The 19,010-nt window shown below is 39.6% G+C and overlaps 1 protein-coding gene and 1 long non-coding RNA gene across 6 annotated transcripts in view; one reads left to right on the forward strand and one right to left on the reverse strand.

Annotated features, from left to right (window-relative positions):
* The window catches only part of ESR1 (estrogen receptor 1), a 450,613-nt gene that overhangs the window by 46,261 nt on the left and 385,342 nt on the right, over positions 1-19,010 (forward strand). Inside the window, exon 1 of one of the 5 annotated variants that reach the window (XM_086708138.1) lies at positions 2,449-2,569. The exons of 2 other annotated variants lie outside the window; for them this stretch is intronic. The gene's annotated coding sequence lies outside the window, so the exon portion shown is untranslated. Of the gene's footprint in view, positions 1-2,448; positions 2,669-19,010 lie in introns of those variants that run through there. 2 more of the 5 variants (XM_086708140.1, XM_086708145.1) reach the window with 2 other exon arrangements.
* On the reverse strand, positions 238-2,421 carry LOC147581301 (uncharacterized). Its single transcript, XR_015251657.1, has 2 exons — positions 2,301-2,421; positions 238-370 (listed from the first exon to the last, which is right to left on the reverse strand). It is a non-coding gene; the product is annotated as an uncharacterized LOC147581301 (long non-coding RNA).

A 19,010-nucleotide genomic window follows, 5' to 3' on the forward strand; every position in this document is an offset into this window, starting at 1 on the left:
CAGGTACTAACTGGTGTTTCAAGGCAAGCAGAGTTTCAATTTTGGTTGCTTTTCGTGAGGAAAACCAGAAGTTCAAAGCTGCTTTTATACTGTCATGGAATTCAGATAGTGTTTAGAGCAGTGCCCAATGGAAACATGTTTGCTAATGAGGACAAGTGAAGAATTTGGGCCATTATCGATGTAGTTGAGTCCCAGTTGAGTCTGCTGTCATCTGGGCTGTTAGACAAAAACACACACTCCAAATCAAAAACCTGATTTTTATTTTAACCCGAATCACCTGGATCACAGCAGGATTTTGCTTGAATGACCCAGACAGATTGCATCAATTTTCTGCTTTACTTTGCTTGTGGAGACCGGGCTTTAGTGGTTACTTCTGGAATGAGAAAATGTATTAAAAAAAGGTTGGAACCTGGAAAGATTTCTAGAATAGTATTATACTGTTTTACTTGTTCTTTTCTTCTTACTTGTTTTTTTCATTATTCAGCCTAATCTAGTAATCTAGTATTCAGTCTAATCTAGTAATCTAATTTAATTAGAAAATTGTCCTCAAGAGAGGTGTTTTTTTTTTCCCTATAAGAAAGCACAGGATATTTTAAAACAGTGTTAGTCTAAGTCGACATTTTAATTTTTTAGTGAGCTTTTTAGAATGATAAACTTTAAGATGATTCATAATAACACTTCAATATCAATCTATAGAAACTATTCTTAGCCATCCACTGATAAACTTGGGTGCTTATGTCCTGAGTTTGAATGCTGACTCCAGCTCTAACATCTTGGCATCCTATGGTTTCCTCCTCTGTATGATGGGTTTGTGGTAGTACTTACCTCACTGGGTTGTTGTAAAAGTGCTTAGAACAGTATGTGACTTCTTGTATGTGTCCAGAGACATTGGCTACTCTTTTTTTCTTCCCCACTTGAGAAAGCACATATTGGAATGCAAATAAATGCCAATCATGGTCTTTTAAAGATAATTAATCTAATTTGTATTTTATAGGAATTTTACAGTCTACATTTATATTTTCCAATGAAAAGAAAGTAATCTATAACCTTCAGTTTAGAACCCACCAGCTGTCCTATTTTGAGAACTGTTGCTGTAAGTGGTTTTCTTCTCTGTATTGATGGGTACATTGGATTTTAACAGGTAGCTAAATAGTATTTGGAAAGCATAGTTCATCCATTCTGGCAAATAAAATAATTGAAGGATTTCATGAACTTAGACAAAGATATTTTGCTTTTAAAATGTTTAAACTGTTCAAAACATCTTACTGAAGAACTTACCTTTCTCCAGAAACCCTGATAAAAATAATTAAAAGCTAATAAAACCCCGATGTTGCACTAGTACGCGTGATTGTTCTTTTTGTAAGTGGATCTTGTTGAAATTTGTGTCTCTTAAACCAAAATTAAATACTGGACATATTAGCTGAGATGTTCTGCTCTACATATTCTGGAGAAATTAATTTCAGACTGATTTGCATATTCAAATTATATTATGGGCTAACTCACATGTATAGAGGAGACTGAAGACAGTTAAGATCCTTTATTTCAAAATGTTTTAAAGTGTTGATTATGAGAATTTTGATTTTCTTTCTATCCTAAGACAGATTAGAGCTGCATCCCCTGCCCTACAGATGTCAACCTGCTCTTGGAGGTTCTAGAAAGCCCAGTAGCAAGATAGGCTCCTTCATCGTCTCCTCTATCATTCTCACTTCCAGAAAACCTAACCTTCCTAAGACCTTGAAGAGTAGAAACATCTAACATATTTTTAAAAATCCTTTACAATAAATACTATGTGAAGCACAGCCGGCTTTATAAGCTATTACCATGTTAACATTATTTCTTTAACTTCAATATACTTCTTAGCCCATTTTCTATTTCAGGATGTTTATCTCCGTGTAAACAAAATGAAACACCGCACAAACTCTTAAATGGCTGTGGGAAATGCCAGACAGTTTATGGAAAGATCAAATGACAGAAGGAATGGCCTAAGAGTTGGCGAGAAGCTGAGTCCCTGCAGGTTACTGAAGTCAGGAACCTAATTAATCAGTGACAAGAATGCAGTGGGTTGTTGAGTCAATGGCTGAATGGGAAAGTTATAAAAATGCTCGCAGAAGACATGTCCTCACTCCTGCGCTGAGCTGTAACTAATTTTGGATTAACAAAATTTATGTGCTGAATGAATGCTTTCTTTTTTTTTTTTTCCCCAACTCGACATGCCCGTCTAGACCTCAAACTTTATTAGTAGTGAAGAGAAAAATCAGCTGGATTTCTGAAAAAAAAATTCAGGCAGATTAACAGATTACTTACCCTTTGTTAAACGTCTCTCTTGCCTGAAGTGCTAAGAAAGTGAGGGTCAGGTCTTGTGTGGAGAAAGGAAGACCGCCCCCTCCTCTGTTCTGTACAGGAGAGTTTCCACTCCTAGTCAAATGGTGGTGCTAGTTCTTTATTTTTGACTTGCTGCGTTTCCTAATTTCATGGTCATAACAGCCTCCTGTCTACTGCTTCAGAACGGATTTCACCAAAACTGAAAATGCAGTCTCCATGCTCAGAAGCTTCTTAACGGGCTTGAAAGGTTAGTGTTCCTTTCTCTTGCCCATTCTGTAGCATAAGAAGACAGTCTTTGAGTGACATTCTTCTCCTCGAGTAGGTACTCCCATTTCTTTTCCTCAATGTAAGTTTTTTCTTCTTGCTATATGTGCTACTATTTACAAGCGTGATGTAACTTTAGAGCTTCCCTCTCATGTTAAAAGATGTTCATTTTTTTTCTTCTTAATGCTCCAGGGATATTTGCTCAGTTGCTGGCAAGCATGACTACGGCATTAAAATGTTGAATCTAAACTTGGTACAAAGTGGAAACTCACTTTTGGAATAATATTCAGCTGAGTCAGAGGGCAACACAGCTACCCTTTTCTCAGGCTGTCTGCCTGCCTCAGATAACGTACACTTACTGGATCCAGTCCTAGCTCTGAGTACTGTATTGTAGAAAAGGGCTGGACTTTTAGAAGTTCCTAATCAGGCTGATCACAGGCACGAGCACACTACCTGTTTTCTTAAACTTTGGTGGCGTAATTTACGTTGAGCTTGAAGTCAGCAATCTGAATAAGCCATTATTGGTTTCCCGTCGCAGCCAAGGTTTCTGAAAAGCTACGCAATCTAGCAACACAAAAGCGAGACAGCCCGCCTTCAAATTGCCCTGCGATTTTAGGCAAGTTCATTTGAGTCTTGCTGCCCCAGTCTGCTCTCATGTGAAAAAAACCAGTGGTCATTTTTGTTTTCGGCGGGATGGTGTGTGCATCAGTTCCTCCCCCACATATGGCAGCGTGCTACTTGAGTAATGATGTGGCAGTCACAAAAGACAGGGCAGGATACTTTCATTTTGGTTAGAGGAATGCCACACGTTTCAGGAAATGTGCGTTAAGTTGTAAGTTTCAGGCTTTGTCAAGAGGGTAGCTGGTTTCAGACATGCTCACAGAAGCCAACGTGATCTTTTTTCTTTTTTTTAAATAAGGGTTGGGCTTTATCGGGACTTGGGATCATCGTACTGATTCCTGTTCAAATTTCTGTTGGCTTTATGGGCCAGATCTAACAGGCTTGCAGAGCAACTCCTAACACGATGTTGCTGGGAAAGTCCTCTGGTTTTGAATGTGGCATATATTAATGTTATGTATGATGTAGCTTAATGTTGAGCATGAACTTATGAATATGAGGTAGAAGTCTTTGAATTTTATCTTAAAAAGCTCAGAGCGCCAAAAGAAATGAAATTGGACGGGAACTTCTGAGACCAACGGTTCAGAGCCCATTTCTACTCCATACAACTCCTTTGTGTTTCTCAAAAGCAAATATTTGCTCCCATTTTGTTACGATCCTATGGAGACCTGGGCACGCATGGCTATAAGACTTCAGAGGTTAGATGCAATGCTGCAGAGCTTGTTAAGTTTTCAAGGAAGCTCGGAATAAGTATAAGGTAGGTATCAGAGACAAAACCTGTCTTTAAAAAGTGCAAAATTTTGATTATAAATATAAGGGTCACATTTACCAGCAGGATATTTTTCTTAGGCCCTTGCAAATATTCGTTTTGTTTTATTGCTGATGACACTCGAGGAAAGGGATAAAGCTCATGTGTCTTAAACTTGCTGCAAGGACAGTAAACAAAAAATTATCTTCCATGTAGATTAACTCTGACTTTTCATTCAGTTGTGGATTTAGAGCTAGCTACCGCCACCTCCCCACCAACACTCTCCTTAGCCCCCTGTAAACATAAATATTCACACTGGGTGTCTGCTACACAGTTATCTGTGGGTTCTTTGAGTATCTGTCCATGTTCGTTCAGCCCAGTTGGTCAGAGCAACCGCTTGGGCTAAGGGCCCGGTGGTTGGGCTTCAGTTTGCTTTGAACAGTGAATAGTTGTGCTCCATGGTAGCAGTTTGGCTACAAAGAAAAATAGGCAAGAATGGGAGTAACCAGCTCGGAGTAGACCATCCACATTGTGAAACAGTCCTAGCATATGTTTCATCGATGTTGGTTGAGACGCGGTCCTGCCCACCTGTCTTTATCAAGGCTGTGTCTCCCTTGTTAATCCCCTGTGAAGCTCCCTACAGTGCTATGTTTTAAGGCAGGTACTTTACAGGTGGCTTTTGGTGATGGTGGGGGGTTTGCCTTTTGGGCGACATCCCAGTAGACTCCCTCTGAATCATTCCCACTGACCACAATTGCAAAACCTTGCACATCAGTGAGTTTTATGGCTCTTTCTAAGGAGCATAGCATTTTTTTCCCTGAAAGCATGTGACTTTTTTAGAGGATGAAGAGGCTTACATTGTCTATTCACCCATAAAAACATTTGCCAGAAAGCTTATACTTCTGCTTAGGTCTTCCATAGCAGTAACTCTTTGGTGAGGGTTCGGACATTAGGTAGTTCAATTCACCAATCCACAAGAGATGGCTGAGTCCAAGCCATACGGGGCCCCACCTCCCCACCCCAATCTGTGTGGTTCACCTCTGGTCTCAAATGCCTCACTTGCAAAGTAGGGGTAATGAAAGTAGCTATGGATGTAATTGTATGGAATAAGTGAGATTGAACCACTCATTAAATGACTTGTCGTCTTCGGGTGTTAGAAACTCACATAGGACAGAGTCATTTTTATTGCAAGCATGTACAGTGCCTGATAATAAGTGTTGGTAGAATAAATGACCAAACTCATGGTCAACACCATCGCTGTTAGGAATGTGTATTCATCTGATTGTAGACGGGAACTTGATCTGAAAAAAGAGGGCAATCAATCCAGTCAGCTAAGCGTGGCACCTATAGAAATGCCACCACTTTTGTAATGAGCACGAAGCGTTGGAAGAAACACAGACGCCTCTAACATCCCTCCCTCCCTCCCTTATTCCTTTCCTTTGTGCCTGTGGGGACAGCTACTTTCCTTTGTGATGAGAAGAGTAGCAAAGAAAATGGGCAAGTTCTTGCTGAGACAAGTATGTCAAAAACTTGTTGCAAATGCTTCACATCCATTTTGATGTCAAAAGAAGCATTTTCCTTGTTTGTTGGACAAGGCCTGAGTCTGTTCACACGTAGAGTTGTATGCTAACTTCTAATTCAGTGTAACACCCAAGACCTGAGATAGTCTCTCACTCAACAGCTCTGTAACAAATACTTAGTGCCCATGAAACGGTAGTAATAGCAATTATATTAGCATCTGAGGTTTAGGGAGCTCTTCGCGTAATACTTTTTATAGGTATTATTGCATTTAATCCTTACAACAACTCCAGATGGTAAACAGTATTATGATTCCAATTTTACAAGTGAGCAAAGTAAGGCTTTGCAAGGTTGGGTACTGTGTCCAACATTAGAAAGCTTTATAAATGACAGTCCTAAGACTTGAAGATAAGCCTATCCTTTTGCAAAGTTCATGCTCTCAGCCGTGACTTGATGCAATTTTCTGAAGGTTTAGATCAGTGTGGTGCTTGCCTTGGTGAAGCAAGGTGAACATCTGGGGCTGGGAAGAGATAATGGTAGATTTCTCTATGCTGCAGTGTCTTCATCTGTAAAGGGAGAAAAATAAATAATAAATCTGACCTATAGAAGCTTTATGGCTATTGGTAAGGATTAAATTATATATATATATATATATAATATATATATAATACATGTAAGAGCTTTGTAAAATATTCAGTTTTATAAAAGATAAGTTTTTCTATGGAACGCATACATTATTACTTAGTTACCTGTAAGATCTTGTCACTAAGTGTACGAGAGTAGCCTTGGTGTGGTGCTATGAAAAGCCATGAGAGGTGGGTCAACTTCTGTCCTAAAGAACTGAGCGTGTGCACAGTGGTGAAAGTGTGGCTGGCGAAGTGTGTGAGTGTGGCAGGCAGGATGGTGGGGTTTTGGAGGGAGAGAGGCAGACAGAGCCAGCATGTTACTTCTCTCAGTAATTCTCTTCCTGGTACCTCCCTGGAGCATTCGAGATTCTCTCCGACTTCTTCGAGAAGACAAGGGGCTAGAAGCTGTCCTAACCTTTCTGTTGTAAAAACCACGATGATTTGTATTGGTTATACACCCGGAGCTCCATTTCCCTAACCCCAGCCTTCAGGAGCTTAATCTGACTTTACTCTCCTGTTTGTAGCTGTCACTAACCCTCAGTTCTTTGGGGTTTCTTGCTAAGAATGGATACAAATGAGGCACAACCCCTTTTTTGCTGCCTGGAAGATGATAGGCCCTTTATGGGCACTGCCAGTCACAAGGGGGAAGAGGTAGGCCACAACAAAATGACAATCCTGGGGAAGACGAACAGTATAGGGTTCCTGCCCTTTGCTGGCATAGTATGTTGCCATTGGCTTTTGGCATTTCTTTTTCCTCTGTTCTCACCAAACTCTTCTCTTATCACATGGCCAGCAGCTAGCTGAGCTCTCTAAATGAACCTCTTCCCCTAGGTTGGTTCAGAGGAAGCCCTTGAAACCCTTTTACAAATAGGCGGTCAGCAGTTCTGAGACCCTTCTTCCCTCTGTGGTTCCTAGAAATGATCACATCGGGCTATTTCCTTAAAGAATTTTGATAAAGACGCCAAGAAATCTAAAGAAAATTTGTTTATCTCACAGAAAACATTTGTCTTTTGTATTCTCGTTTTTATTTACTACAGCCAATCATTTGTCAAGATTCATTTTCATAAAACGATTTACAGAAAGGTATTTGATAAAGATGATCACAATATATATAATAATCCACTTAAATATATTTCTCCTTAAAACCATGTGACAGGGGCGCCTGGGTGGCTTGGTCAGTTGAGGGTCTGACTCTTGGTTTTGGCTCAGGTCATGATCCCAGGGTTGCGGGACGAGCCCTGTGATGGGCTCCATGCTGAGCTTAGAGCCGGCTTGGGATTCTCTCTCTTTCCCTCTGCCCCTTTCCCCTGCTTGTGCTCTTTCTGTCTCTCTCAAACAAAACAAAACAAAACAAAACAAAACAAAACAAAACAAAACAAAATAAAAACAACTATGTGAAAAGTGCAGATATCCATTTTTTATATGGATTTTTGAAAATCCTACTTGCTTCGAGTTTATAAAAGATATTTAGAGATTAGGGGTATTCAGAATCCGGTATAGTTTAACTTGACACACACTGTTAAATTCTCTATCTGATTTTCCTTAAGGAAGAAGTAATATTTTTTTTTTTTTTAAATTTTTTTTTCAACGTTTATTTATTTTTGGGACAGAGAGAGACAGAGCATGAACGGGGGAGGGGCAGAGAGAGAGGGAGACACAGAATCGGAACAGGCTTCAGGCTCTGAGCCATCAGCCCAGAGCCTGACGCGGGGCTCGAACTCACGGACCGCGAGATCGTGACCTGGCTGAAGTCGGACGCTTAACCGACTGCGCCACCCAGGCGCCCCAAGGAAGAAGTAATATTTTAAGGGCCCTGTTGTAGTTTATTAAGGTCTGTCCCAGAGTCTCTGCTCCTACACAAACCCAAAGAAACTCAAGTGCAAAGATGGGTTTGTTTGTTTGTTTCAAATTTTTATTTAAATTCTTGTTAGTTAACATATGGTGTAATATTGTTTTTAGAAGTATAATTCAGTGATTCATCACTTACATATAAGTCCCAGTGCTCATCAAAACAAGTGCCATTCTTAATGCCCATCACCCATTTAGCCCATTCCCCCACCGACCTCCCCTCCATCAACTCAGTTTTTACTTGAAATTTTATTTATTTATTTTAGAGAGACAGCATGCATGAATCGTAGAGGGGAAGAGAGAGAGGGAGGGAGAGAGAGAGAATCTCAGGCAGGCTTCACACTGTCAGTGCGGAGCCTCATGTGGGGCTCGAACCCATGAACTGTGTGATCATAACTTGAGCTGAAGTCAGACGCTTAACTGACTGAGCCACCCAGGCACCCCAACCCTCCATTTGTTCTCTACAATTAAGAGTCTTTTATGGTTTGCTTCCCTTTCTCTCTCTCTTTTTTCCTCCCCCTGTGTTCATCTGTTTTGTTTCCTCAATTCCATATGTGAGTGAAATCATATGGTATTTGTCTTTCTTTGACTGACTCATTTCACTTAGCATAATACATTCTAGTTCCATCCACAACATTGCAAAAGATAAGATTTCATTCTTTTTGATGGCTGAGTGATATTCTATTATATGTATACATTACAACAAAGATGGGTTTTTTTTTTCAGGCTTGCACTCCTGTCCCTTGGAAAGCATCAGGATACACCAGAGGCTTGGGACATAATTGCTGTGTTCAGTAGGGCCTGACATGTGCTTTGACATTGACTGTCAGTTACGGTCAGTAAGGCACATAATATGATATACGACTATTACCTAATAAGTGTAGTGGGTGCTACACAGTGTAATGTTACAGAAGTAATGCAGCACAGTAGAATGTGATGGGTGCTTTAAGAGTGATAAGCACCAAGGTGTGTGAAAGCACAGAGACGGGAGATTATTTCTGGTTGAGGGGGGTGGAGGACGGGCTGGGGAGAGAAGTGAGGTGGACAGGAGGTGCTTAAGGATGGCTTCATGCAGGAAGTTTCATATAGACATGTGTTCATGAGCTTTCAGGATGTGCAATGTTTGTGCAGGAAGATGTAAGGAAAGGGAAGAACATACGCAAAGGCACGGGGAGAAAGGGGTTGGGGAATCATCCACCAACCTGCGAAACAGAAGTGAGATTCGTGCTGGGAGGCTGTGTGAGATAATTTAGGACCACACCTTTGGACTTGATTGTGTAGACATTAAAGATTGTCAGGTAGGGCTGGGATGAGATAAAAACGTAATCTTAGGGAAATATTGTGTAGATTGACATTTTCAGATGAAGAGTGAATACATCAATTTGGAGGTGATTGGAATAGTTCAAGAGAGGTGTAATAAAGCTTAAAAAATCTTTCAGGATGTGCTTTTTGAAATCATGCTTGTTTTTGGGTGTAAAGAAGATTTTGTTCCAAAAGTGACCAGCAGAGAAAGAAGGGTGGAGGTCAAAATATATTACTATGCCACCAATGTGCTGAATTACCTTAGTTAACAACTTGCATGCTCAGTGCTCTATTTTCCCAACTGTACAATGGGCATGGTAATTATAAACTCCTATCAAAGATCCCATTAGTGATACAATGCAGGTTAAGTGATGGAACTTTGAAAAATTACACACCTCATATATGTGTAAAATGCTGTTAACTTGGAATACTGTTAGAGCAAAATTATTTTATTTGGACAAGACATAGATTCAGAAGAAAATAGTTCATATTTCTATAAGATTAGATTATGATTATTATAATTTGTTTCTAGTTATTCAATAGGTACTTTATATTGGGTACTGAACAAATCTTTAGAAAAATTTTATTGTGGTGAGAACAGTCAATGTGGGATCTATTCTCTTAACAAATTTTAAGTGTACAATACATTATTGTTGGCTATAGGTCCAATGTTGTACAGCAGCTTTCTAGAACTTATTCATCTTAATTAACTGAAGCTTTATGTCTGTTGATTAATAACTCCTATTTCCTTCTCCTCTAACCTTTGGTAACCACCATGCCAATCTTTGATATTAGGAATTTGACGGTTTTAGATACTTTATATAAGTGGAATAATGCAATACTTGCTTTTCTGTGTCTGGCTTTTTTTACTTAGCATGCTGTCCTTAAGGTCTATTGCTGTTGCATATTGTGGAATGCCCTTCTTTTTTAAGGCTAAATAGTATTCCGTTGTGTGTATATACCACATTTTCTTGATCAGCTCATCTGTTGATGGATAGTTAGGTTGTTTTTGTATCAAACAGACTATTTTGAACAGGGCTGCAAGGAACAGGGGAGTGATAATAGCTCTTCAGTTTCCTGATTTCAATTCTTTTGGATATATACCCAGAAGTGGGGTCGCTGGATCGTATGGTGGCTCTATTTTTAATTTTTTGAAGATGGTGCATCGTGGCTGCAGCATTTTTCATTTTCACAGACAGTGTGCAGGGGTTCCAATTTCTTCACGTCCTTACCCATACTTGTCTTTTGTTTTTTTTGGTGATAGTCATCTTGACAGGTATGAGATGATATCTTGGTGTGGTTTTGATTTGCATCTCCCTGATCATTAGTGATGATGAGCACTTTTTGATACACCAGATGACCATTTGTATGTCTTCTTTGGAGAAATGTCTAGTCAAGTCTTTAGCTTATTTTTAATCAGATTATTAGTTTTTCTGTTATTGAGTTGCATAGTTTCTTATGTATTTTGGAAATAACCCCATATTACATATATAGTTTGCAAATATTTTCTCCCATTATGTAGTTGTCTTTTCCCTCTGTTGATTGTTTTTGCTGCACAGATGCTTTTTAGTTTGGTATAGTCCCGCTTGTGTTTTTAAAATTTTAATTTTGTTGTTGTTGTTATCTGTGCTTTTGGTCATATACATGAAATCGTTGCCTAGTCCAATGTCATGAAGCTTGTCCTCTTTTCTTCTAGGAGTTTTACGGTTCCAGGTCTTACCTTTAAGTCTAATTCATTTGGAGTTGATTTTTGTGTGCAGTGTAAGGGACATCAAATTGTACTTTTTTACATGTGGATATCTCGTTTTTCCAACAGCATTTGTTGAAGAGATTATCCTTTTCCTGTTGTGTATTCTTGGCACTCTTGTTGAAGATCAATGGACTGTATACATGTGGACTCATGTTGGGCTCTCTACTCTGTTCCATTGGTCTATATGTCTGCCTGGGCCAATACCTTACTGTTTTGATTATTGTAGCTTCATAATATATTTTGAAATCAGGAAGTGTGATGCCACCAGCTTTGCTTGAATAAATCTTACAATTTTGAGGCCCTCTTTTATCACCAGTTGAATGAGGCATTGATGTGAAGAGCTGTATGGTTCCTGTGGTCATAACTATGATTCTATAATTCTTGCTTTCAGCAACCTCCATTTAGAACAGTGAATTGAGATTCCATCATAAGTACCATCAAAACCACAGGCATCTATACTGAGAATAAAAGAAAGATATGTCATCATTCCATTGATTTAGGACTCTAGTTGGAAAAGAAGATAGTGATTTCTCTTGCAACTGACCAAAATGCTCAATGCTAATGAGAATGGGGGAGCTGAATCCAGTGATTTGAGGATAGAGGGAAGCAGGCAGATTGTGTTTTCTATTTGCCTCCTTTTCCTTTTCTTCTAGGGATAATAAAAGGCAAGGATGCCAATCAAAAGAAAAGGCAAAGACTTACTAGGGTATGGGGCAGAGTGGTGGGGAGAAAGGCCGAACACACTAAATAAGTTAATTTGAATTGCAATAAATCTCAAGTGATGATATTACCCTCCTGAGAATATTCCACGGTGGGCAATGCCCGGGCTTCGAATTTCAAGCGCAGAAGTTCAGGGAGAGGATGACATCATAATATTCAGCATGAGGAATATTGTTCATATTGGTTTGTTGGTCTATACCTCCATGTCATTTAGGCTTCATAAATCAAGCAAAGAGGCACTTCAAATCTAGTTTGTGAAGGCAAAGGCTCCTAGAAAAATGTTTTCTAGGAAAGGAAAAAGTAGAAAGCAAAAGGTCTCCTGCTTGTGGCATTCATGTTGCCTAAATAATATTAATGTTGAATATTAATCATTCGGGCCAGTTTGCAAATTCTTCACATGCGGACTATGCAGGGCCCTTGCTTTACTCTCTCCTCACCATCTGGATTCTATCCATTTTACTCCTCCCTCAGCACTTGGAATAGAAACGAGATTTAAATGTGCCAATTTTCTACTTGTTAGCAGCCATGGTAATATGTTCAGTGGGAGAGGGATTTATACTGTTAAATAGAAGGAGGGTTTTGGATAGCTTAAGGCTTTAATTTGTTGATGGGATTCCTAGAATCCACTACCATCCATACTTGAGAATTGAGTACATTAGACAAGTTTGTAGAATCACAAAAGTGTAGCTAATGAGGGCTGCACTTGATTTTCTTATCCAGCTCTTTAGTTCTAAATTTATTGCCAATTTTATTTATCAGACTTATTCTCAGAGGAGTAGTATTTGCTGTGGCCACAAGGAAACATCTGTGAGCTTAAACCTTAGAGGCAGTTAGCCAGTTAGAACATTTGGCATATGAGGCTTTGATTGCAGAAGAGAAAAATTAATCAAGGCGATCCTTAAAAATATTGAGAAGGCAACTAAGAAAAATGTCTTATCACTGACACACTGAAGTATTGAGTTCATGTTAATTAAGAAATGTCAGAATACATAATGAATCAACGAGGAGTGTCATATTATGGCAAGTTTGGAGGTTGATGTCAATCTCTACTGCCAGGATTTATGGTAGGTTATATAATGGAATCCTGCGTTCTAAGAGATCAAAGGAAAATGCTGGCTCTTTCTCCCTCCATTCTCTTAGGTCAAGCCTACCCAGCAAGAAGCCAAGTGGAGAGTTGAGCAATTATCTGGAGTGGGCAGTAGAGACAGCCAAAACCAGATAACGCACAACCAGAAAGTCACCATGGAGGGAAAATGTGGACTGAAAATAGGAGGGATGGGGGTAGAATGTCAAACAGTTTGGTCAGTGTCCACTGTTCAGATTCACTGGATAACAGCCAATTCCTTGCTTCATATAATTATTTAGAACGAGTCTAAAAGACTGGGTTAAAAAAAATGAGTTCATTACCAAGGTTGTTGCATGTTTGTGCAAATTTTCTCTGTATCTGTATTTACTATCTGTGACATGTCTAGTTCTGAGTATTTCCAGGGATTGCATTTTGCTATTTTTGGATTACTGGGTTGAGGTGGCTGAAGAAGCCTGTATTATCTGTAGGTTCACAAGCAGAAAAATTTTCTTTTATAGATTAATTGACTATTATATTTAATTAGCTCCCACCCCAAGCATATGCTTATGAATTTCCCATTGAAAACTCTGGTATTCTCCTATTTTATCATTCCCTCATGTGGCAATTTTGGTATCTCCTTGATTTTAGTAGAACATATTAATGAAGCATACAAGCGCCCTGTAACAGGATTTGCATTATTTTTGGTTAAGAAAAAAACTACCAAAGTCTTAGATTAATGTGTTTTTTCCATCTTATTTGATGTGGAAATCATAAACTACTTACTCTGAGCAGATGTTTTCTAGACCAAAAATATACTTATCAGTCCATTGGCCCCTATAAATCTGTCATTATACACCTGTTAATCCTGAAGACTCCTTAATTCAATGTTAAACTTTCCATTTTTTGTTTTTTAGTTGAGAAAATATTCATAAATTGGGTTCACTGATGCTTAGAATTAGGAAAAAGCACAGTCATGCTAGGATTTCAGATGGCAAAACAAAGTTAAGTCAAAAAACTATTTTTTTTTCACTCTCTCATATCCTGTACATTTGAAACTGTTGTATAGCATTTTAGAAACAACAAAAAATAACCCAGGGCCTTTTATCAATAGCTAGGTCTGATGTTTGAAATCCACAGTGAAAATCACCCAAGGAATATTTTTGAAGCACTCCAAGGGAATCTACTTGAATATCTTATAGTAAGATAAAAATTTAGGAAGAATTTTACTCGCAAGTAAGGATTAAGAAAGCTGTTTTATAAGTAAAAGTGTGAAAGAATGTATTCAGTGGCATTGCTAAATTCCTCACTTGCTCTGCACAGTGACCGTTCTTCCCATTATATAGCAACGGCTGAATCTGTGGTAAACCCATACCACATAGCCACAGCAGGTGCACCTCTGCTGCTGAACACATACTTGAGGTACTGTGGGTCAAGACTTTTTGCTCTAATGGCAAAACCCATCTACAGAAGTGGAAGTGATCTTACGGACCTGAGTTGGTATAGCCGATGGTGGTATATGCATTCTCCATAAATGCTTGCTAATGGCGTCAATGGTGAAGAGCTTATGCCCTGCTCAGCTTTTTAAAAGAATATGATCAAGGTGCCTGGGTGGCTCAGTCGGCTAAGTGTCCCCACTCTTGAATTTGGATCAGGTCATGATCTCATGGTTTGAGAGATCGAGCCCTACATCGGGCTCTGTGCTGACAGTGTGGAGCCTGCTTGGGATTCTCTCTCTCTCTCTCTCTCTCTCTCTGCCCCTCCTCCAGCTCCCACCGGCACGTGTGTGCTCTCTCTCTCTCAACATAAACATTAAAAACAAAGATTATGATCAAGGAATTTGAACTGGACAAGTGAAACATCAATTCTTTAATGTCTATTGATGAGTGAGACCGCTCTGATCTTTAACTACCTTGTTTCACTTTAGTGAGAAATCAAACCAGCTGTAACTAAGGAAATCTTCAGAAACCATCGATAGCCTCCTTTCACTCCCAGTTAAAAACAAAATGGAGAAGAAAACCAGAAAGGCTCAGGCACAAAAACTTCTGCATATTGTCCAGGACTGTAATACCTAATCTTAGCGCAGCTCTTTTCGAGAAAGGATGTAGATATGAATCTGAATTTTGAATCACCACTGAGGTATGTGTGAATATATTCCTTTCCTCTTTCTCTCTCCTGACTTCTTCCACGAATACATAAGATCTAATTTAGCTGTTCAGTTTGGAAAATGATTTTTCTTTAATTTCTGTGATTGTAAAGAATGTATTGCCAGGGGCTTAGTAGTACACTGGGGTCTATGAACACTCCGTGTGTGTTTCTTGAGTTGAAGTGAAGGATACAGTCTATAAGCTACCACCAGTTTAAAAAATCCCCTGCCTACAGTGTGTGGGTGAAGTTTCCTTACCTGTCATCAGGGTTAACAAATTTATCTACAGTATTCGATAGTCCATTCACCATACAGAAGACCCAAACTGAAAAAAAAAAAAACCTCTTTTATTTAATTCTTTTTCCCTCAGAGCTCTGCCATAGCTGCCAGTAAGTGAAAACATTTCCTGATTTGAATTGCACAACCTCCTTCTCTTGCCAGTTGTACGGTGCTAATAAGAAGCAAAATGTGTGTCTGACTTAACCCTAAAATAGAACACCTTCAGAATATAGACTTCGTATATTCAGTTACCCACCCCAAAATAGAGACACGACTCTTATATTCTCAGTCATTGAGATATTTCTATTGAATTTAATTATTCAAAATGACAAGTGGCAGTTTCATAAGGAAAAAAAAGCCTATTCGGTGGAGAGGTGACCGTTTCACTTGTATTTGTGATCGCCAAGTAATTACATCGGTTTTTATTTAAACGTATAAGAGAGAATAACTTACTGACTTTCAAGTCCATTTCTCATTTCCTCCACAGAACATTTCTAAGCTCGTGCGCAAACCTCTTAAAAAGACGTGCACATATTACAATGAGAGAGTAAGTTGTCAGCGTTGCCTGGAAGTCAACTAGAGGGGCTGTGTATTAGTTTAGCAATTTGCAAACCCGGTACCGGGCATGTGACATAAAAGATCAAAAGCCTCTCTTATTTGTAAATACCATGCCATCCTTCAAAATGGCCTAAAAGCACAGGAAGTCTGAGTCAGGGAGTAGTGCCATAAGGTTTATTTTTATGGAACCTGCCTGAATTGCAAGGGAGGGCTGGGAGTGGGACACAGGTCTGTCTGCCAATCAGCTGGAGATGCCAGTGGCCTACACCTGATTTCACTAAGGACCGAACAGGCCCGTAGTGTTCGGGGCGTGGGGAGGGGGTACCTTCCTCATTGTAGAACTGGCCGGTTTTAATGAATTATTTCAGGAAACTTTTGTTTGGACCTTGTCTATCCTGCTGTACAGGAAATGAAGGTTTCTAGGCAAAGACTTTACTTAGTGACTAACCAAAATGTTTAATAACATCACCAATTCCGGGCTTTACCACTGTCCTCAAAAGTGCAGTGGGACTGGTCGGGCCGGTCTTCCAAGGGTGGGGACGCACGACTGTTTCTGGGCACGCGGAGCGGAGCTGTCAGCCTCATCTGCAAAGGCACGGCTGACTGCAGGCTGTTAGAAGCACCGCAAAACCTCCTCTGGCTTAGGAATTTTGACTATTGATAGTTTTATTCCTGATAGTCGGAGTCTGAGCGGCTGTGAACGAACTCTCATGTGAATCGCAGAACCGCCGGCAAGGTGAACTGCCGTAGTTCGTAGGTCCGGCTTCCAAGGAGACAGTACCTGTGGCTATTTGCCAGCTCAGTGCAGACAGTTAGTTTGGAGAGCAAGGAGGGAGACAGTGAAGAAAGAGGAAGGAAGGGAAGGTTTTTAACAAATAAAAGTCCTCTACCCCACTGGGGCTGAAGACAGTAGAAGCAGTGCAAATCACTGGGAGTTTGGGTCCCCACAGCTTTCAATATTCTGCTTCCTTTCTTAATTTTGCGTACTTGTACACACTTGTCAGTCTCTGGGTGGTCTGCGGTTTCTCTTCCCGCATCAAGGTTCTGCGTTCAAAATAGATTTTCCTGGAGTGGCCTGGGGTTGTGCCGTTGCTGGGACTTTGATAAAGGTCTGGAACGAAACCGTTGGGATTCCCGGCGCCATTGAACCTGGGGCTCGTTGTGCGTCTCTCTGAATAATTATGTCACTTAGGCAATAACACCAGAGTCCTAGCCCCCCCATTTTTAAAGATAATTGGCTCTCTTAATATTAAGTGTTGTCTTAGGTAGAAAGAATCTGAGGGCTAAAGAATAAAATACATAAAATATGTGTTAGTAGGTTAGTGTGGTACTCACATGTGGGCACTGATATGTGCGTGCATTCTTTCTTTCTTTCTCCTTCCTTCCTTCCCTCTCTTTCTTTTCTTTTCTCTTCTCTCTCTCTCTCTCTCTCTCTCAAACTACAAAAATCAATTCTGTAAAGTCCTATTTCTCTTATGATCTACTTTGCTCATTTCTGGAGTCCGTCAGTTCAGTCAAATAACTAATGTAAGGTCAGTAATACTACCTGTATATTTACTGATCATATTTTTCTGCTGTACATGGTGCTTTGTGCCTTACAGAGAATAGCTTATTTAGTCATTACGACATCTCTAGGAGTAGATATTGTTATACCCACTTTCTAGGGAAGCAAGCCCAGGCTTAGGGAAATCAAATAATTTACTCAAGTTCATCCATCTGATAAATGGTATAATAAGGTTTGAACTTAGAACAGTAAATTCAAGATCTTGGCCACTATAAATGTGGGTTTTTTCAGGTTATATTTGCAAGCAAAGGGCTTAGCTGCTGAAGGACATGCAGAAGCAGTATAAAGAGGAAAAGTCTCTGGCCTTGAGCTCCTCTAGAATGAAGAGCTCAAATTTCCACTGTGAAATGGTGTTTGTGTTCCACTGCATGGGACAAATTCTTATGATTTTCTTTTTACTTGTTGGAATTCATCCACTCAAGTCAAAAACTCTAAGTCTAAGCCTTTAGCAGGTATGGGCAGTGACTTTCCTTTTTCATTATCGTAAGAGTACATTTTCTGGCCTATAAATGACATTTAATAGAGTTGACTGATTATATCTGGATGAATTTTACTTAGCAAAAAGACAACAGGCAAGGTTTAGCTGACGGATGTCTTGATTTATCAAGTTCAATTCCCATTTTGACTTCTCTCCCACTAATGGAAATGTGTCACCAGATTCGATCTCAAACTAGAGAGGCGGAGGGGTTCTTTGACCAGTAAACCATAGCCAGAACGGTCATATTTGCTTTGCTAATCAAATTTGACATAGATGAATGGTAAACATTATTTTGGACACGTATGATGTAGAGATGGCAAGAGATGGCTCAGATGCAAAAGGACTGGCGGAGAGAAGGATAATCCACAAAATTGGTAAATCACTCACGAATCATCAAGAACTGAATACAATATAACAATATGTGTTCCTCTGTATTAATAAAGAAGCTACCATTATGCTCTCTTCACTCTCCATTTAGGTCAGATTACTTCTCTGCTATATTTCCATTCTTACTGGTACTTATTTGCTGTGATTTCTCCCAGTTTTGACTCTATCTTGTGGCTCCACTCTTGTCTCTAGGTAACTTGCAACCCAGTAAATATGTTCCAGTATGGTTTATTGTAATTCTCGCCTTTATGCCAGGGGTCAAGAGAAAAGACGTCTTTTATTAATTTATTTGTCTGGGTGTGTGCTAATAGGAGCCCTAATACACATTTAGATTATGGTTGGTTGAGTCTAACAGATTCAGTTTTGTTCGTTCAACTGGCCTGTCTACATAACAGTGCCACACAGCTAATTGCAGTAGTTTTCTACTCATCTTCTTGACCGGACACATCGTAGTAAATAAGATGGACTAGAATTCTCTATCCAGTCTGAAGCTACATGTATACAACAACAATGCATTCTCATGAGAAGTGAAAATCTTAGATATCTGGAAGTTTGGGGTCCATGATGCCAAAGAGAGCCAGACACCAGGAGCTAGAATCAACTGGGGACATGCATGCACATATTCGCGTCTACGTTTTCTTCCCACTGCAGCATGAGGCCATTGTTTTGGCACCAATGTAAACATGCCCTTCAAAGCATAAGTCGTATTTTGTTACTCGTTGAGTATTAGAAAGCTTTTCAGAATGGTTTTATGACTTTTACTCAACTCACACATGCAGAACACATTTTTTTCCACTTACTTTGCTAACAGGGGAGATT

The sequence above is a fragment of the Puma concolor genome, chromosome B2 (assembly GCF_028749965.1).
Source record: "Puma concolor isolate L17-30 chromosome B2, mPumCon1.1.hap2, whole genome shotgun sequence".
NCBI lineage: Eukaryota > Metazoa > Chordata > Mammalia > Carnivora > Felidae > Puma > Puma concolor.